General features: G+C 42.1%; 1 protein-coding gene across 1 annotated transcript in view; it reads left to right on the top strand.

Annotated features, from left to right (window-relative positions):
* Positions 1-1,343: 1,343 nt before the first annotated feature.
* ajm1 (apical junction component 1 homolog) overlaps positions 1,344-21,423 on the top strand; it is a 29,052-nt gene continuing 8,972 nt past the window's right edge. The window contains exon 1 of the mRNA XM_029647939.2: positions 1,344-1,545. The gene's annotated coding sequence lies outside the window, so the exon portion shown is untranslated. The remainder of the gene's footprint in view (positions 1,546-21,423) is intronic.

Raw genomic sequence — 21,423 nt, 5'->3', positions numbered from 1 at the left:
GCTAAGTAATATATAACTAGAGTTAACCAAGTCCTTGCTGTTGATAAGATGGGAACGTTTCTCGATCCACCTGACCTAACTACAAGTCTGGGCTTGTTCATGATAAGGTCCCTACTTTCAAAAATATCCCCCCAGGGTTCGTACTGAGAGTTAATCTCAAAGCATATCCAGTCACTTGAGACAGCAAGGCCTGCCTCCACAATTCCAGATACACATTACTTATGAATATTAATGATGTAGTAATGAGTTTCCATTTCTAAAAACCCATATCTAAACAGAATCAGAAGGCAGACACAATTTATTTTAAGCTGTGAAACAGTGAGCTCAGATTCCATCGTTGATTCCCTTTGTGTGAATGTTTGTAACATTGTTGACATTGTTGAAATTAGGCACAATGTTGTTTTGGAGTCTAGACATAAGTATGTGCCATTTCATTTGCTTTGTTTTATCAGGAAATATCATTTATTTCAACAAATACTCTTGAACAGGGAATGTTCAGTTCAATTGTTTTGCAATCAGCACATACCACGTGTCTCTTTAAGGTCAAGGCTTACAAACCACTGTACTAGCCGACACTTTACACTGCTGTTGGTAACCATGCTGCAGAAATAACATAGTCCATTGGGATATACTCCAAGTTGACACTCCATGACCAGCAGTAAGCTCCTCAATCACAATAACCCTTTACATCTTGCTCTCCTGGGTAAGATGTACAATCATGGTCATGGAAACTATCTTAAACTCCACTATGGATATTGTTGAACAAACACCAAGAACAAAACACACTTACAGGAATATAGTTCGATTTACCATGCCAATGACTGCACCTCTTCTTCCTTGGCTTTATATTCAAAGACCCTCCCCCTTAGACTCAGTCCTCCAAAAAATGTAGGGCGATACTTTAAAAGAAAGGGTATATAATGTATGCTTGTATCTTTAAGTAATTAATCAAGTTCAATAATTAAATTGATGAGCGAGATCATGAGGCAATCATTATAAATGTAACCATGTACAAATGTGGCCTACAGTCCTGTCATAATACACATTTATTATGAAGGCTATATAATACATCTACGAAATGTATGCCTAGAATTAGAAAATGTCAAGGTTGATTGTCATGCGTCGATAGCACATAGGTCTAACATCAGTACTAGATGTTATATAGATAGGTCCTTGGATGAGCAGTAATAATGTAGTGCGTCAGTGTAGCGGTAGCCTAGCGTGTAGTCTCTCTCTTTTGCACACGCACGCACGCACGCACACACACGCACGCGCGAATTGGCACGCCCCTTTTAAATGCATATTAGACGCATTGGAAGCCCCGGGTGCAGGTAGTGTGTAGTCAGTCATCCATCGTAGGCTAGATGGTGCAGAGCATACGCAGAAATCCACTAGCAGTTGGGAAAGAAGGAAGAGTAGTACATGGTTCACCGATAAGGCGGATTACAGTTCTACCTCTAAAGATGCTCGATGTCGTCATTGTGTAGCAGCATTGCATCCCTGTCAAAAATGGACAAGCATTCGCTTGGAATATGGACTAAAGCGGTAAGAGTCACGTTATTGGTTCTTCACGGTTCTTTCAACAGATATCGACATAAGAAAATACATTTCAGGGGGTGTAACATTCTATAGTTGTCTATCCTAAACTATCGTTTGCATCTCAAGCGTCCTCTGTCCCCGCATCCCCATTTTCTAGCGTTCATCTACTCATTGGCAAACTATGGATGCATGCTTAAACTAATCACGGGAAGGACAGATCATCATGCAATGATTTTGAGCGCGCTTCACATAGCGACTGCGTCCATACTCCATACTGGATCGATTACAATTAATTTACGTTTTAAAATAAATTTTACACTTTGGTAGCCTAACGCAATTTCGATGTGCTTAAAATGCGCATCAAATGTGTTTGAACTCTACCATCATAACCTATAAGACCATCATTAATAGTCAGCATCTGTCCTATTCACAACCATATAGACTACCAACTCATCTGTTTTCACCGAATATAGGCTAATGCTTACTGCTGCATTTTGCGTTCTTATAGAGAGGTCAAATATCCTTAAATATAGCATTCTTCCTCCACAATAAAACCATCTGGTTCCCGCAATAGCCTGTTTCACATCTGGAATTGATAACGTGGGACCTCACAACTCGACGAATTCAAAGCATGTGCTGTCATGGTAATAACCTTATCATCCCCCAAGCACGTAGCTTTACTACACTGTTACTACACAGTAACCACGTGACTCGAAAAAAAAAAACAAGCTTCATGGGTTTCCCAACTGAGATTAACCTCCAGCTAAGCATGATGAAATGGCCTGCTCAGGTCACGTGGCGCTGGATGCTGAGACTCAAATCATGCCTTGCCTTGCAACAAGAGCAGAGTGTTATAGGTCCATAATGCATTACTGGGTGCAGTCAATGAAGCATACAACTCCAGGAGGTATGATGCCTTTTTCTTGGCTCATCACTGTTGAGTATAAATTATTACATGTTTAGGCTACAATTGAGAGATCCGTTTTAAGGATAGGTTTGTAGAAAAGGTAGGGTAGCCTAGTGGTTAGAGTGTTGGACTAGTAACCGAAAGGTTGCAAGTTCAAATCCCCGAGCTGACAAGGTTCAAATCTCTCGTTCTGCCCCTGAACAGGCAGTTAACCCACTGTTCCTAGGCCGTCATTGAAAATAAGAATTTGTTCTTAACGGACTTGCCTAGTTAAATACATTTAAAAAAAACATCCACAGGCAGTATTGCTGTTGACCGTGAAATTATATTCGTATAAAATATGCAATATGAATAAATATACTCAATGCCATGATTAGGGATATGAAATGAATGGTCTGTGGTATTTAAGAAAGGGCCAGGCCAGCTTGCATCAGTGGCAGTGGACTGGCCTGGTCCCAGATCTGTTTGTGCTGTCTTTGCAACTCCAATGGTCATTGTTTGGCCTGACAACAACCATAGGAGTTGGCAAGATAAAACAAACGGATCTGTGACCAGGCTAACAGTGAACAATCATCAATGTGAAGTGACAAATGGCACAGGGCCAACATTGCATTGGACCTTCCTAGAGTAAGTGAAGTCCTAATATCGATCACTAATCACTCTTATGAATTAAGTGATACTTAGTCACACACACATGCCACAGCCAGCATGCTTTTTTGTAGGCACCGTGCACACCTTTCACTGTGGATGAAGAGTAGATATCATTTGTCTTGAGCAGGGACAGATAACCGAATGGGCACGCAGCGCTGGGGCCCCCCTGGAAGTCGGGGGGCCCTCAGAGAGCATATAGAATTACAGGAAATTAGCTTTTAAACTGCAACATTTTCTCTCAGCCTCATGGCAAAATGTGTGTAATAGCAGGAAATGCACTTATTTCCAAAAATAATAGTAAAAAACAAACAAAATATTAAAGTATTTTTTGGGGGGTGGGGGCGGTCGGTGTCAGGGGGCCCCAAATGCTGTAGTCCAGCCCTGGTCTTGAGTTATTTTTGTAAAGTTTGTTAAAATTCATAAATAATATTTTTATCACAATATGCCTAAGTGGTAGATGGTATTATTAGTCTGTTTCTCTGGACTCAAAGTGTCCCTTGAGGTTGGCATGTGAAAAATGATTGTTCTTTATGTACACTACACATGGACCAGCCATGCTTACATGAACTCACACGTGGCATGTGACAGACACACACACACACACACTGCTTTTGAGGGATTCCTTATGATTCCCTATGAAACCCAAAGTGTAATCCATAGAAAAGTCCTTTTGGAGGAAGAATTGTTGACACATGTTTGACATTTGTATATAAAAGCATAATTGAGAAATAATTAAAGTTGGCATATTAATGACATTTTAGCCTTACCTAGGCCTCTTTTAAGACTCCATAATGTTTCCTCTGTCCTCTTTACATCTTGCTTTTTTTTACACCTTTATTTAATCTTTATTTAACTAGGCAAGTCAGTTAAAAACACATTCTTATTTTCAATGGCGGTCTAGGAACGGTGGATTAACTACCTCGTTCAGGGGCAGAACGACAGATTTTCACCTTGTCAGCTCGGGGGATTCAATCTTGCAACCTTACAGTTAACTAGTCCTTGTGCACTCCACAAGGAGACTGCCTGTTACGCGAATGCAGTAAGCCAAGGTTAGTTGCTAGCTAGCATTACACTTATCTTATAAAAACAATCAATCAATCATAATCACTAGTTAACTACACATGGTTGATGATATTACTAGATATTATCTAGCGTGTCCTGTGTTGCATATAATCTGACTGAGCATACAAGTATCTAAGTATCTGACTGAGTGGTGGTAGGCAGAAGCAGGTGCGTAAACATTCATTCAAACAGCACTTTCGTGCGTTTTGCCAGCAACTCTTCGTTGTGCGTTAAGCATCACGCTGTTTATGACTTCAAGCCTATCAACTCCCGAGATGAGGCTGGTGTAACCGAAGTGAAATGGCTAGCTAGTTAGTGCGCGCTAATAGCGTTTCAAACGTCACTCGCTCTGAGCCTGTAGTTGTTCCCCTTGCTCTGCATGGGTAACTCGGCTTCGAGGGTGGCTGTTGTCATTGTGTTCCTGGTTCGAGCCCAGGGAGGAGCGAGGACAGGGACGGAAACTATACTGTTACACTGGCAGTACTAAAGTGCCTATAAGAACATCCAATAGTCAAAGAAATACAAATGGTATAGAGAGAAATAGTCCTATAATTCCTATAATAAGTACAACCTAAAACTTCTTACCTGGGAATATTGAAGACTCATGTTAAAAGGAACCACCAGCTTTCATATGTTCTCATGTTCTGAACAAGGAACTGAAACGTTAGCTTTCTTACATGGCACTTTTACTTTCTTCTCCAACACTTTGTTTTTCATTATTTAAACCAAATTGAACATGTTTCGTTATTTATTTGAGGCTAAATTGATTTTATTGATGTATTATATTAAGTTAAAATAAGTGTTCATTCAGTATTGTTGTAATTGTCATCATTACAAATACATTTTTTAAAAATCGTCCGATTAATCGGTATCTGGTTTTTTGGTCCTCCAATAATTGGTATTGGTATCGGCGCTGAAAAATCATAATCGGTCGACCTCTAATATAAACTCAGCAAAAAAAGAAACGTCTCTTTTTAAGGAACCTATATTTCAAAGATAATTTGTAAAAAATCAAAATAACTTCACAGATCTTCATTGTAAAGGGTTTTAACACTGTTTCCCATGCTTGTTCATTGAACCATAAACAATTAATGAACATGAACCTGTGGAACGGTTGTTAAGACACTAACAGTTTACAGACGGTAGGCAATTAAGGTCACAGTTATGAACATTTAGGACACTAAAGAGGCCTTTCTACTGCCTGAAAAACACCAAAAGAAAGATGCCCAGGGTCCCTGCTCATCTGCGTGAACGTGCCTTAGGCACGCTGCAAGGTGGCATGAGGACTGCAGATGTGGCCAGGGCAATAAATTGCAATGCCCGTTCTGTAAGACTCCTAAGACAGCGCTACAGGGAGACTCGCAGTGGCAGACCACGTGTAACAGCACCTGCACAGGATCGGTACATCTGAACATCACACCTGCTGGACAGGTACAGGAGGGCAACAACAACTGCCCAAGTTACACCAGGAATGCACAATCCCTCCATCAGTTCTCAGACTGTCCGCAATAGGCTGAAAGAGGCTGGACTGAGGGCTTGTAGGCCTGTTGTAAGGCAGGACCTCACCAAACATCACCGGCAACAACGTCGCCTATGGGCACAAACCCATTGTCACTGGACCAGACAGGACTGCCAAAAAGTGCTCTTCACTGACGAGTCGCATTTTTGTCTCACGTGGGGTGATGGTCGGATTCGTGTTTATTGTTGAAGGAATGAAAATTACACCGAGGCCTGTACTCTGGAGTGGGATCGATTTTGAGGTGGAGGGTCCATCATAGCATCATTGGACTGAGCTTGTTGCAGGCAATCTCAACGCTGTGTGTTACAGGGAAGACATCCTCCTCTCTCATGTGGTACCCTTCATGCAGGCTCATCCTGACATGACCCTCCAGCATGACAATGCCACCAGCCATACTGCTTGTTCTGTGCATGATTTCCTGCAAGACATGAATGTCAGTGTTCTACCATGGCCAGCGAAGAGCCCGGACCTCATTCCCATTGAGCACGTCTGGGACCTGTTGGATCGGAGGGTGAGGGCTAGTGCCATTCCACACAGAAATGTCTGGGAACTTGCAGGTGCCTTGGTGGAAGAGTGGGGCAACATCTCGCAGCAAGAACTGGCAAATCTGGCTCAGCCCATGAGGAGGAGATGCAGTACAGTACTTAATGCAGCTGGTGGCCACACCAGATACTGACTGTTACTTTTGATTTTGACCCCCCTTTGTTCAGGGACACATTATTTCATTTCTGTTAGTCACATGTCTGTGGAATTTGTTCAGCTTATGTCTCAGTTGTTGAATCTTGTTATGTTCATACAAATATTTACACATTTTAAGTTTGCTGAAAATAAACTCAGTCGACAGTGTGAGGACGTTTGTTGTTTTGCTGCGTTCATGAATATACAAATATGAAATTGTTAATTTGGCAAATTTTCCAATATATTGTTTAACATAATGTACTCTACGGGCATATCAAAGTTCTCAATACTTCTCAACTCATGACCAGTAATACATGATGTACTTTAACACCTTAGAATTAACATAGGCCTAACCTCTTGGAAACCCAAGACGACCAAGTGATCTTGAACATAGCCTCACTGTACAGCTGTGATGACTTATTTTTCAGTCATTCATTCCTTCATCCATGTTGGCCTAGATATCACTGTCTCACACATAACCCAGTACATGAAAGCCCTGATATTTCCCCCTGTAGCTGGCCATGTCTTTATGTTCAGCTCTAAGGATCATGGAGCACTGGCAATGTTTGGTTGACTGCATGGCTAAATTAAAATGGGCTTCACTCACTTGACCTACACTATCCACGTGTAGCATGTTGCTAAGTATCCATACCATTTATTTGAGTACAGCTCAGTTGCTAATGGTTAGCCGCTAGCCTGACTCACTAGGCCAGCTGAACTGCCCGGAGGGCTGGAGTATGCCATGTAATGTGTGTTTCTACAAATTGAAAAACATGGCCTTCTGTGTCCTTCGCCCCTACCCTACCTTGGCCTAATAACAATGACACATCCCCACTGTTTACAAGCTTTATCACTGGGCAAAATGTTTCCATATCAGGGGATATATTTACATGACACATTTTTGATATTCTACAGAATACAGACCATTTCCAATGCATATTTTACATTTGTGGATTTGCACCATATCCTGACAAATTCTGAATCTAGATGTGTCTTTTAGACATATATGATATTGGGATTACTCCCAATATCGCACATGGGCATTTCCTGTGACTCATTGAATATCCTGAGATATGAGACATCCTATGTTCTCTCTTCATGTTGACGAATATTGACTGTATACATCGCATATCTTGGTTTTCTCAACACATTCAAGATATGAAGCTAGATTGATTCCAGATATGCTTCCCTTGGCTGAGGTCCATATCTGGATATTGATATGCTTTTTGATATGCTGAAAATGAGCACATGCTCAATCCATATTTTTCTTTAATGCACAAATCAGTTTTAGATTCCCATTGGATATCATACATGGTATGGGCGGATATTGACTCATTAGATATCTTGTGATAGGCCTATGTGGACATTTTATTACTGACAGTAAGCCTACAAATACTGACAGTAGGCCTACATCGTATATTTTCTCAGAACATACTGTAATGACCTGACTAGATCATAAATGAACAATTGTCCAGACAGAGGCTTGAGTTTGCGAATTGACGGTTTATTGAACCAACTTTACACAGGCTACTGTTTGGGCCGTAGCACACGCCAAATAGATGACAGATAACCCACAAGCCAATCGTGACCTTCTCTTGTGAAGCCCAGATGTAAGAGAGAGAGAACAAAGGCTGAACCTGGTCTTAACTTCCAATGCCCAACCCCCCTCCACGCCACTCCGCCAACCACCAGGATGCCCGGCATCAGAACATTCCAGGCATTCCCGTGATTGGCAGATAGCAGGTTGATTGACATGTCGGACCCCGCGAACACCGGGTACTGGTCAGTACAACACAACCACCTCCTAGCCTAGCACATAACACACAGCTGTCTGTGCGGGTCGCTACAATACAATGCATATTCTCTTGACTGAGGACCATATTAGGGTCTTGATATGCATTTCGATTAGCTAAATACATTTCTGATGGTTATTTGAGTTGACGACATCGTCAGTAATTTGACCAATATGACATTCATATAATTCTTTCAGACACTAGCTATAATGTTTGTTTTCCCTCTGGATAAAGAGTGCACAAACCTAAAAGCATTGTAACTGGTAGCCTAGCAACAAGAGTTCCAACTGTCGTTTTTTTTATTGGGGCGCCACAAATTAGTGTGTAAACGGTGTGTGCTCAAACTGAGGACTGGAGAAACAAAGAAGTGAGAAGCTGTTCAGAAAATACCTCACCTAACGCTAAAGTGAGATGTTTTATTTATTTTAGTAACTAGAATCAAGAAATGTAGCTAAATTGGCCAGCAGACAGTAGGGAGACCTAGCTATCCAGACTTGTTTGGGAAGTAAAAGATAACTGGTAGCCTAGCTAGCTAACAAATAACAAAATACGTGACAGCTAACATTTAATTACTGGTTAATATTGTATTACTGGTTTTTGTATTGCTGGTTAATATAAGATAGCTAGCTTGTTCCAGTTAGTTTTCTCATCATGAATGAAGCAGGTAGATGGTTATGTGAAATGACAATATTTTTTTGCAATATCGACACAATTTGGATTCATGTTTTAGGCATTGACAGTTTGGAGTGGATCACAGACCAACACTACCACCACGTTGGATCTGGACTGCGAGGGACCATCGCTGACGACCCAATCTGCATCCATCGTCCATAACAAACAGGGCAGACAGGGGGATTGAGGGTGTGCAACTTTTATTTTCTGTTAAATAAATTAAATACATTTTTAGCAAAGATTGGCCTACTTTTGCATCTTTACAGAAAACATGTTTTGATTGGAGCTCTGGATTTGCTATGCTGCATTTTTAAACAGAAATAGTGGTACTTTGGAAATATTTACTTAGATTAAATATGACGATGTTTGCCTTTCTGTGCCTTGTATAGCCTTTCTGTGCCTACTACACCATAGAGAAACAAAGGCTCTCTACGGTCAGGGCGTGACAGTACCCACCCCTAAGGTGCGGACTCCTGCCGCAAAACCTGAAACCAAATGGGGGTGTTAGGATGGGTGACTAGTGTTGGTGGCGGCTCCGGTGCGGGTCGTAGCCCCCCCCCAGACCCCGGATCCGACCAGAGGAGGCCTCCGGCCCTGGAGCTGGGTTGGACACCGTGCCTGGACTGGGCACCGGCGCAGAGGAAGGCTCCCGCCTTGGAGCTGGGCTGGTCGCTGTGCCTGGATGGCACTGGCGCTGAGGAAGGCTCCGGCCATGGAGCTGGACTGGCCGCCATGCCTGGACTGGGCACCGGCGCAGAGGAAGGCTCCCACCTTGGAGCTGGGCTGGTCACTGCCTGGATGGCACCGGCGCTGAGGAAGGCTCCTGCCATGGAGCGGGACTAGACGCCGTGCCTGGACTGGGCATCGGTGCAGAGGAAGGCTCCGGCCTTGGAGCGGGACTGGACGCTTTGCCTGGAAGCTCCGGACCGCTGACCGTCGCTGGAGGTTCCGGACCGTTGACCGTCGCCGGGAGGTCCGGACCGTTGACCGTCGCCGGGAGCTCTGGACCGTCGCCGGAAGCTCTGGACTGTGAACCGTCGCCGAAAGCTCTGCACTGTCTATGCGCACTGGGGGCCTAGTGCGTGGAGCTGGTACAGGTGGCACCGGACTGGTTACACGCACTTCAGGGCAAGTGCGGGAAGCTGACACAGGACGTACCGGACTGGGAAGGCGCAACCGGTGCATGAAACCGGTGCAGATGGCACTGGACTGGCGTCACGCTCTTCAGCACACCTTTACGGCAGCATTCTCATCGCTACCACCTCTCTCCGGAATCTTTCTTCAAATTCCTCCTCCGACTCCCAAACAGGGTCTGGCACTCTCCGCTGCTCGATCGCCAGCTCCATGTGCCTCCCCCCCAAAAAATCTTGGGGTTTCTGTGGCCGTGGTCCCCGGTGTCGTCGCTGTCCTTCCATGCTCCTTGGCGACTCCCGCCAAGGAAGGCTCTCGTGTCCTCCCAAGTCCAAAACTTCCTTGCCTCATTTTCACGCTGCTTGGTCCTTTGTGGGTGGGATATTCTATCACGGTTGTCTTAAGAACGGGACCATGGCGCAGCGGATGTTGAGTTCCACATGTTTATTGCAAAGTGAAACAAAGAAAAAAATATATAAATCAATAAACAAACAACTAAACATGACTATGTGGTGCACATGCACAAACACAAAACAATATCCCACAAACACAGGTGGGAAAAATAGCTACTTAAATATGATCCCCAATTAGAGACAACGATAACCAGCTGCCTCTAATTGGGAATCATACAAAACACCAACATAGAAATTATAAACTAGAACACCCCCTGTCACGCCCTGACCTACTACACCATAGAGAAACAAGGGCTCTCTATGGTCAGAGCGTGACAACTACTGAATATGGTGCAAATGTATGCTCAGATACATCACCTTCTTGTGAAGAAGGACTATGATTTTGGCACCTGAACAGGTAAAATAATTTGGCTGGACATTTCATAATTTCAATTTAGACATATGAGGATGAATAGTACATATCATGTAACGATTTCTGTTGAAATTATTATTTTTGGGGAGGGGGGGGGGGTTCAAATACTTAAATGATCAGGTAATGATACATTTCTGAAAATATGTGGATTTGTTCTTGCCTAAGTGTAAAGGCTTAGATATGCGCCTAGTGGCGCAGCGGTCTAAGGCACTGCAGTTCAGTGCAAGAGTCATCACTATAGTTCCTGGTGTGAATTTTTTTTATTTCACCTTTATTTAACCAGGTAGGCTAGTTGAGAACAAGTTCTCATTTGCAACTGCGACCTGGCCAAGATAAAGCATAGCAATTCGACACATACAACAACACAGAGTTACACATGGAATAAACAAAACATAGTCAATAATACAGTAGAACAATAGAAAACAAAAAGTCTATATACAGTGAGTGCAAATGAGGTAAGATAAGGTAGTTAAGGCAATAAATAGGCCATGGTGGCAAAGTAATTACATTATAGCAATTAAACACTGGAATGGTAGATGTGCATAAGATGAATGTGCAAGTATAGTTACTGGGGTGCAAAGGAGCAAGAAAAAAAAAATACTGTATGGGGATGAGGTAGGTAGATAGATGGGCTGTTTCCAGATGGGCTATGTACAGGTGCATTGATCTGTGAGCTGCTCTGACAGATGGTGCTTAAAGCTAGTTAGGGAGAGTCTCCAGCTTCAGAGATTTTTGCAGTTCGTTCCAGTCATTGGCGGCAGAGAACTGGAAGAAAAGACGACCAAAGTAGCAATTGGCTTTGGGGGTGACCAGTGAGATATACCTGCTGGAGCGTGTGCTACGAGTGGGTACTGCTATGGTGACCAGTGAGCTGAGATAAGGCGGGGCTTTACCTAGCAGAGACTTGTAGATAACCTGTAGCCAGTGGGTTTGGCGACGAGTATGAAGCGAGGGCCAACCAACGAGAGCGTACAGGTCGCAATGGTGGGTAGTGTATGGGGCTTTGGTGACAAAACAGATGGCACTGTGATAGACTGCATCCAGTTTGTTGAGTAGAGTGTTGGAGGCTATTTTATAGATGACATCACCGAAGTCGAGGATTGGTAGGATGGTCAGTTTTACGAGGGTATGTTTGACAGCATGAGTGAAGGATGCTTTGTTGCGATATAGGAAGCCAATTCTAGATTTAATTTTGGATTGGAGATGCTTAATGTAAGTCTGGAAGGAGAGTTTACAGTCTAACCAGACACCTAGGTATTTGTCGTTGTCCACGTATTCTAAGTCAGAGCCATCCAGAGTAGTTATGCTGGACGGGCGAGCAGGTGCGGGCAGTGATCGGTTGAATAGCATGAATCCAGGCTGTATCACATCCGGCCGTGATTGGAAGTCTCGTAGGGCGGTGCACAATTGGGACAGTGTTGTCCAGGTTTGCCTGGGGTAGGCCGTCATTGTGAATTAGAATTAGTTCTTAACTGACTTGCCTAGTGAAATAAAGGTTCAATAAAAAATATATATCAGCAAACCTACAGGATGGTAGCTCTCCAGGAACAGGGTTGGAGAGCCCTGATGTAGAACCATCATAAAATAAATGTGGATATTTTCTATCAATCTTTAAAATGTGTCAGCCTTTATGGATTCACAGAAGATATTTATACAGTATAAGCATGGCTCTGTAGCACCAAACAGATGCTAGACATTCAGATTGACAAATAAACAAACGGTCTTTGGGATTTCTAAAACACAAGAGTGTACACTATGTAATGCTAACTCAACAACAATGTTAAATGGTACAAGTAACATACAAAACCATTTATATGAACACTAGTTCAGTGTGTCCGAGTGTGTCTCAGCTGTAGAGACACAAGCGCAGAGAACTGTAGCTACAGATTGTTACACCAGATAATGTGATTTACCCAAAGATTTTTGCAGACGTCTTGTCTATTTCATGTCTTCTTTCATTGATCGAGACAGGTGGGTGTCCACCCCAAAGGGCTGCATGTCATGATGACAGAGGCCTGTCTTGATCAATGAGTGAGAAGTCTTGAAATAGACACGATAGCGGCACACATGTTATTGGATTACTTTATGGAGCAAAAAATGTATTTTCATAATGGAGAATTTTCTAAATTCTAACTGACCCCCTGCAGCTGGTCACATACATTTTATGAGACTCCTGTTTCCCCAAACTGAGTCCAACGTTAAATCACATTATCTGGTGTAACAATCTGTAGCTAAGAGAACTGGTGATCAGCAGATGATGGAAGAGGTGGTCATGATGAAATTGCCATTCCAAAGAAACATACAGTAAGTTCAGGGAATACTTGTAAAGCTGTGGGAGGAGTGTTATGATCAAGCTGCCATTCAGCTCCTCGTGAGTCATCTGCTTGAAAAATCCAGCATAATGTCTAATCCCTCGAGAGGGATACAGTTCACAGGATACAGTTCTGCTACAATGGCACACCCAGTTAAAGGAATTATGTTTCTGTATCTAGAATCCACTCCAGGAAGATACCCAGGCACCACACGGTATTGTCTGTAAGACAAAAAACTAAACAAATTATACTCTATTATACAGTTTGGACAACAGTTTAACCGTGCCAGCATAATGTCAACCTCAGGGTAGACTAGTTGAACATGCATACATGTGCACACACACAGAGATGACATGTACAACAATATCTAGACTAATAGAAAGAGATAGGGCATAACCCTCAACCTTTGCACAGTGACCAGACCGTACAAATGAGCTTAGGTAGGTAGGCAGACAGTATCTACCTACAGCTATGTCTATCAGGCATGCTTAGGCAATGATTTTTAAAGTAATACCAGCTACAATTTTAGAAGTTTATAACTGTAAATTGTTGTATTATTGTTTCTCCTCACTGTTTGCTAGTAAACTTAGCGAGCTTGCTGGATATGCAATAATTGTTATTTACATCTGTTTGGAATCGTATCTTGCGTCATGCCTATAATTTTGTGATTGAAATAATAATCATAATCATAACCAATGTCAACTCTTGTCAATTGTGCTACATAGCTAGCTAGTAAATTATTTAAAGTTGCTGATGTGAAATGTTTGCTAAAAAAGTTACAAATGCTAGGTGTGGCGCATTTGTTAGCAGGCGCCAGGCTAATTAGCTAGCCAACTCCAGTCATGTGCTATTGTTTGCTGGTAAACCTAGATTTAGTTGGCAGATTGTAATGTTGTAGCTTGCTGTTTGGTAGTTAGCCATATCTATGACTAAAAAGAAAAGAGGTTTTACAATCAAGATACAAAATATATATTTTTAGTCATAGATATGGCTACCGGTAGTTGTTTAGCTAGCTAACTTAGCACTCTAGCTAGCTACAAAGCTGGCTGAATTATTTGATTTTCCCCCACTGTAACACAGCAGTATGTTAGCCAGCAATAGACGATATGGGTTTTAGTAGATAAACTAAAGTTAGCTATGTGGCTTTCAGGAAAAATAAATTACTTAGCTAGGCACCGTATTTCTCATCTGCCCGCTTGGTGCTGGCATCGGCTGTAGCTGAGCTTCAAACGTAAGCTAAATTCAACTTTTTTTTTCGATTCCTCTTAGCTAATAGATGCTTCATCATCAAATTTATGTTAATGAGAGGAATCACTTGAAGCCATTGCGACTGGTCAGTTCTTTCAGTTTTGCTCAAATTATTGTTGTTAGTGTCCACCTTTTAAATAAAGGCCGTCTTGGGGGAGGGACGGGGGCCAGAGAACTGAAGGCCTCCCAACACAAGCTGTAGCCTTTCAGAGACTGGAAAAAATATGTCTGCTTGTATATTTAGCAATGAATCCACCGATAGGAACATCGCTGAAAGAAGTCCAATGGCTCTATCGAACAAGGACAACATATCTACACCCACAAAAATGTATAGTCTGATCCGTGTAACATAGAGCCTTCGCGAAATGATCTCGTCCCCCCCTTCAATACACCGGAAGCCGTCATAGGGTGTATCATTCAGCACGCGAAGCCCTGACCTGCCTTCCTTCAGGGCAAATATACGTGAAACACATCTCACTGTCCTAGAAATGCCTCAGATATGATGACAACAAGCCCAGATTCCCCCAGGGTGAAATTCCCCTTGAAGTGTAGTTATGGATATCTGAACTCCAAACATTTTGTGCAACATTTAATAACTGAACAAACTGATTTGAGGTCTTTTGAACATACAGAAAATGACACATATTCCACATCTGGAATGTACAGTGCATTCAGAAAGTATTCAGACCCCTTGACTTTTTCCAGATTTTGTTACATTACAGCCTTATTAAATAAAAACATTTCCCTCATCAATCTACACACAATAGCCCATAATGACAAAGTGAAAACAGGTTTTTAGAAATGTTTGCACATTTAAAAAATGGTGAGAAAAAAAATGAAGTATCACATTTACGTAAGTATTCAGACCCTTCACTCAGTATTTTGTTGAAGCACCTTTGGCATCGATTACAGCCTTGAGTCTTCTTGGGTATGATGCTACAAGCTTGGCACGCCTACAAGATTGATTAAGGGGAAAGCTTGTAGATTGATAAAGGGGGAAAAAAACAATTTCATCAATTTTATAATAAGGCTATAATGTAACAAAATGTGGAAAAAGTCAATGGGTCTGAATACTTCCCGAATGCACTGTATAATTCTGAACTCCTTTCGAGGACAAATCCATTGACGCAGTCGGCATGAGCGATCACTAGGACTACCAGATGTAAAACTGATGCATTGCACCTTTGAGGATGGGAAACCCTGGAACAGAAGCATGGCTGAGGCCGCAACACGCTTTGGAAGAAAAACAATGTGGTGGTTAAAGTAAGAAGATGATTGGATCATGAGCTTGCCAACCTATACAGATGGAGAGAATATGAGATTATGTCAAAGTTGCGCCCATTAATATGTTGTCCTCTTTTTTTGTAAGAGATTTACCATTTGTATACTCCCCGACACATAGCTTCCACTGTAGTACACAGCACGACAGCTTGTACTGTCCAGCTCTCACAGATAGAAAGGCTGAAACACACTTGTATTGTTGGGCTGCAGAATCAACAGCTACATATCAGGATTATCACTCCTAACATATAAACATTTTATTATCACTTGACTATAAAGAAGGTCCAAGCCTTAAATTGGCCATTGAAATCCTTTCAATGGATATACCGTACATTGCCATAATATGACAAACCTGGCAACATAGTGATATTCTGTAACGAAGAACCCGGTTTTGGTGCTATTGATTTTACAATGAAGTGTGGTCCAATCTCAATATCTGACTGTTCTATTTATGCAGTTTCAGTGTTTCCTCAACCACTCTGTTGCAACTTGCACCAACTTGCACCTAAAAGAGCTGTTTCATTGGTGTGTCTGCGCCCCGCCTGGAAAGCAATGTTAGTGGAAAGACTGGAGTGGCGTTGGGTGCCTTTGCTCTGCGTTTTTAGTGGGTTTGTTTAGATGACTTCATGCAGTACCCGGGGCCTCTGGCTGGATTAGACAGATTAGAAAGTGGAGGGGTGGATTGAGTGACAGGGCAAATATTGGGATGGGACGAGCCTCCGACAGGGCAGATAGAATGCTGTCAGAGAGTCTGATTGCGATGGAATTAACGAGACCGGTTAGGGGCTATGAAAATGGGGCAACTGGGGAATGAGATGGGGGGATAGATAAAGAGAGAAAGACAGGGATATGGTGATGGAAAGAGAGAGTGAAAGAGAGAGAGGCCTTTGGCAATGCATGGTAAGCTGGACTGCTAGGCCCCGAATGACGTCCCAACAGAACCTTTCGTAGAAAGACCATCCAGTGTGTCCTCTGCATGCTTAGCCCCAAACTCAACGTTGATCACTCATTCTCATCTGTTGTTACCCAGCCAGCGGTGACACAAAGCTGTAGCTCTTATGATGAAGACAAGACAGGCATTTGCTAATAGAGGTCTCAGAGTATCAAGACGAAGAGGTGATGAATGTGTTTATAATAGAGCATCTCTACTCCAAGCTAAAAGTTCTCTATCAAGAGATCTCTATGTGGGTGATTCTCATGAAACACAAAACATGTTGTAGTTTGTCCATAAATCACAAAAATTGTATACCAGTTGAAGTTTACGTTAAACTATAATATTTATTATAATCAAACACAGTTTCTGTGGACATGTATGTCATTAACGTAATACTTTTTCAAGTTCCTGTAAAAACCAATCAGTTTTAAATAAAGTTTTATTTACCCACGATGCATCGTCTAGCTAGTGGAGTAGTAGAAGCTAAGTTAGTTTATTAATTTATATGCCTTCAGAATTAGGTTATTATTCTCAAACACCCCTTCACCCCACTTGGCTTCTCATTACTGAAACGGCTAAAAAAGCTCAAATTTGGAAGAAAAAAAGTCTGATTTCATTTTAATAGAATTTCATTTGAAATATTTCTATTTTCAGTGTTATGTTTAACTCAGGCCTTTTCATTAGGGGAGCAATGTTAAAAAATATAAAACATTTATTTGTTTTTAACTGTTTTGGACTGTTACATTAATGAAAATGTGGGGGAAATTGTGATAAAATGCATAATATTGGATCATTAATAATATATAATCTAAAAAAAAATAAGACTTCAGAATGATAGTAGCCTTGCATGTTGGGGGGGAGGGGGGAGGGTGGAGACAGCAGATGTCTTTTCGATTACAAATCATGCTACACCAATACACTTTAGAGTGACTGCCCCTGGACAGCTGTCGCAGTTAAGTGACATATTAAGCTCTAGTGATTGAACATTTCCCCTATCCTATATATGAGCCTAGCTCTTCTAAAACTGTTTCGTGATCGAGTGGTACCTTTTCAGAAAGGCTCTCTCTGCTCCTCAGCAAGCAGTTTGTCCACTCTGTATGTGGACTACAGTCGACGTAACATCATGTGTTGTAATATTGCATGTGAGATGGCTAAGCAGAATGACAACCAGCTGGAAGATGTTACACATCAAGACAGAAGTAGTTCTCCAACTCACAACTTGACATTACATGAGGCCAGGAGGGACTATTCTTGAGGGCACGATGTCACAGAAAGATCCTACAGAGAAATACATGGTGTAGAACAGACATGCTTCACTGTCATTTAGAATGAAGAAGTGTCTCACCTCCATACATTAGCCTACATTCAGATCTGCATAATTCTCTGCACACCTGCTAGAGAAGCTGCAGGTGCAAAGAAGTCTCCGTGGAAAGGGAATACTCCACACTACACTACATCTTGCGGTGTTACCATGGTCAGAAGCTCAGACACTCAGGAGTTTTGATGAAAGCCACTGAATGAAAAACATGTCTCATTACAGTCTGTGTAATGTTGGAGGGAGATTTCCTTTTCCCAGTATCTGCAAAGCTCTGGAAAGTTGTACGCCACTCAAAAAGCCCCAGGTGTTATTAGGTAAACAAAGGTTTAGTTGTGTTGTTACTCTGATGCGGCTCAGTTGGTAGCACATGGTACTTGCAAATGTCAAGGTTGTGGGTTCAATCCCCACAGGGGACAATGTATGCACTCACTACTGTAAATTACTATGAGGTAAAGTGTCTGCTAATGTGCATTTGAGAATGTTGTGTGCGGTGAAGAAGAAGTCCCAGGTGGTCCCCTGAGTCAGGCTAGAGGTCAGATGAGGTTTAGGGTGTGGTGTTAGAGGGAGGTGTGGAGTGGCTGTGATTGGTCACCAGGCAGATCAGCATGGCCAGATGGTCTTATGAAAGATCTGACAGGAGGGAGCCAATAATAGGAGGACATTGGAGAGGTACTTATCAGCCTTCCACTGATGGGACTCCAATAGTGTCCTCACAAAACATCCCGTTGCACCACTCACTTGTTTTTTGCTTCTTTCAAACGATTCCCACAAAATAGAATTGCATAGAATTGCAAATTCCCATACGACGAGGAAGTACTGCTAGTCCTTATTGTGCCCGCACTGTTTTGTACACAGTGAAGGTCCAGGTCATCGCACGTATATAGATAGACAGTATGTTGTAATTGTGAGCAGGGCTTGGGTTCTATATGCCATTCACAAGGCTGGCCATTGTGCTATTTTACAAATGGGCGGGTTACACAGGAATTGCTGGAGAGCCAGGTCTTTCATGGAGCTGACCTATTACTTTGACACTCAGCTCATTTGGCAGAAAGAGGTTAGACAGTATGCAAGGCTGCATATGATTTAATAGGCAACACAGTGGCACCAGACAGAAACATGTGGATGAGGAAGTGATGATGGAGGCTTTTATGATCCCACAATTAGCTATCCGCTGCTATCTCACCATTGTCATAGTAAGTAGTCAGTGCCGCCCACTTCTAGCGTTTTTTTGCAGTGTTAAAATGAATTACCTGTAATTCTACACATTTTGCCATGGTGTGTAAAGACAATGTTGCACATTTTCTAGGGGAGAAAATGTTGCCTTTAAAAAAACACAGTTTGCCTCGACTTATGCCATGTTCATATGATATCTGTGTGCAAGTGACTAACAAAATCAATGGGGGCCCCCTGCAGGTCAGGGACCCTGAACACATGCCCTGCATTCCTGATCGGTAATTTGGTGATAATTAGGCCAAGGTTTAGATAGCTGGCTAGACTAACTTATTTTGTATTTTTTTGACATAGCTAGTTGAGTGACTGACATAACAAGTAGGAAACTGCTGATGCACTACCACATTTCAAAATGGCACCTTGTGTATTCAACTTTTCTAATTCAACAGTTCCCCCTCCAAAAAGGGGTGGGGGGGTCATGGCCCTACGCACAGCGCAATGTCTACTATAGGAAGAGGCAACTCTGTAAGTAACTGTCAAGTGGTGGGGTTGACTTTGTTTGGACATTTTTTCGAGGTTAAGTTTCTTACATTCTGTTCTCATATTCATGAAATCACAGCTGACGTCTTGTTCAAAATGCAGGCTGCTAAGTCTAAATTTGGCCAAGATACAGTATATGAAAATATTTGTATCTTTAAAATTGGGGGGGGGGTTGCTACAATGCGTGTCACTCATACCACTTTATCTTTCCAGATCTGTTACACAGCAGCTCATCAGTGTCTATTAGATTTGAATGAATGGTTTAACACAGAAACAAGTGAAGGCCGTAATACTATGGTTGGCAGGGGAAATGCTTAGGGAAACTGAATGCTCCAAGTGCACTAGTCTTTAAGTGTTACACATTCAGATGGATAAGGGGCTTTCATTGGAGCCATTGATTTGACTCCCTGGCTTTGAATCGTAACGGCCATTGCCTTTCAACAGGAACGTGATGCCTCTTGGTGACTTAAGTGCTTCTAGTGTCTTCACATACTGTAGTAGCACACAGCTGGGTTCAGCAAGTTGTGGAAGAGACCATTTAAACCTAGTCCTAAGCGCGTCCATTCTGGTCTGTATTTTCAGCTGGCGTTAATGAGGCGCAAGTGTCAAACGCACGTTAGTTTGCATTTTCGACCAATTAAAGACAGCGATCTGCTATTTTCAAAAAGTTGCGCAAGGATTGGTAATTGACCTGTCTTATAGCAGCTCGTTTGTTCTCAGATAGGAGGGGTGGAACTATTTGAGGTGTGTCCTTAAGAACATTTTGAATTTTGACATTGGTAACGCAGCTTAACCAGTCTAGACACACACTGCCCATATGCACATGGCATAATATGCTTTTGGTGCTTGTATATTTCCTATTTAGAAACTGCTGCCTTTACCCCAGGCCTACTATAATGAAGGCTGGTTCAACAGCAATGGCCATGTTATGATATCATTACATTTCACATGTATTTATTGTTGTAAAAAAATCAATATAAGATTGTTTGTTTTGATTTATTACAACCAAACATATTAGAATGATTCACCTTGGTTTTATGGTGACGACGTCCGTGGCACGTGTACAAATCAACTTCTGGAGTTGTGTGAATGGGATCTGATCTGTAAAATGGTTGCGATTATGTTCTTGAAACATATTTGGGAGCAGTACAACAGTGATTGGACATTCTCCCTTTCTCTTTATATTGGATCCTTGTCCAGCTACTGTGAAATGTTTGGATGTGCTTAAAACCCTCCATCGTCTGTGTTGTTTGAATATGAAATGCCCACATGGAGAAATGATGGTGCCTGTAAGTGTGATATTTAAAACAAGTTGTTATTTCGTTTCTGTAAGCTATTTAACAAACCGTAACGGCCTGACATTGGAATTGGAGTTGATTCCAAGGCAATACATAAAAGACCGTAAATACACAACTTGAAGCAACCACATATTTTCGGATGAAACACGTTCTGATTGGCCAACTTGTTTATTTATCAAAACTAAGCCCTTTTGCACCAATGCCAGCAAGTCCACCGATAATTGTGGTTGTGAAAATAGCCCAAATATTTCTGACACCTCCCCCCCCCGAACCTATAGCTCTACCACCAACGCTTAGATTGACCATTGCATTAGGTTTGTTAAAATAGAGCCCTCTGTGACAATGCATAGGCCTATTTCTCCTTCCATGTGCTGAATGACGTGAACATCTGCTGAGTTCGCTTTACACACCACTGCTTGTTCACCAAAGTGACATCACTGCATTTCATACCAAAGCTCGTTGTTTTACGCGGTCCCTTAAGATTGAGAGACAAGGCTCTTATTCATATCTTCGCTGTTTAGTTTGTTTGTTAGCTTGTTTTTCAA

The sequence above is a fragment of the Oncorhynchus nerka genome, linkage group LG4 (genome assembly GCF_034236695.1).
Source record: "Oncorhynchus nerka isolate Pitt River linkage group LG4, Oner_Uvic_2.0, whole genome shotgun sequence".
Lineage (NCBI taxonomy): Eukaryota > Metazoa > Chordata > Actinopteri > Salmoniformes > Salmonidae > Oncorhynchus > Oncorhynchus nerka.
The sequence above is the reverse complement of the archived record's forward strand: the minus strand, read 5'-3'. Positions and strand labels throughout refer to the sequence as shown.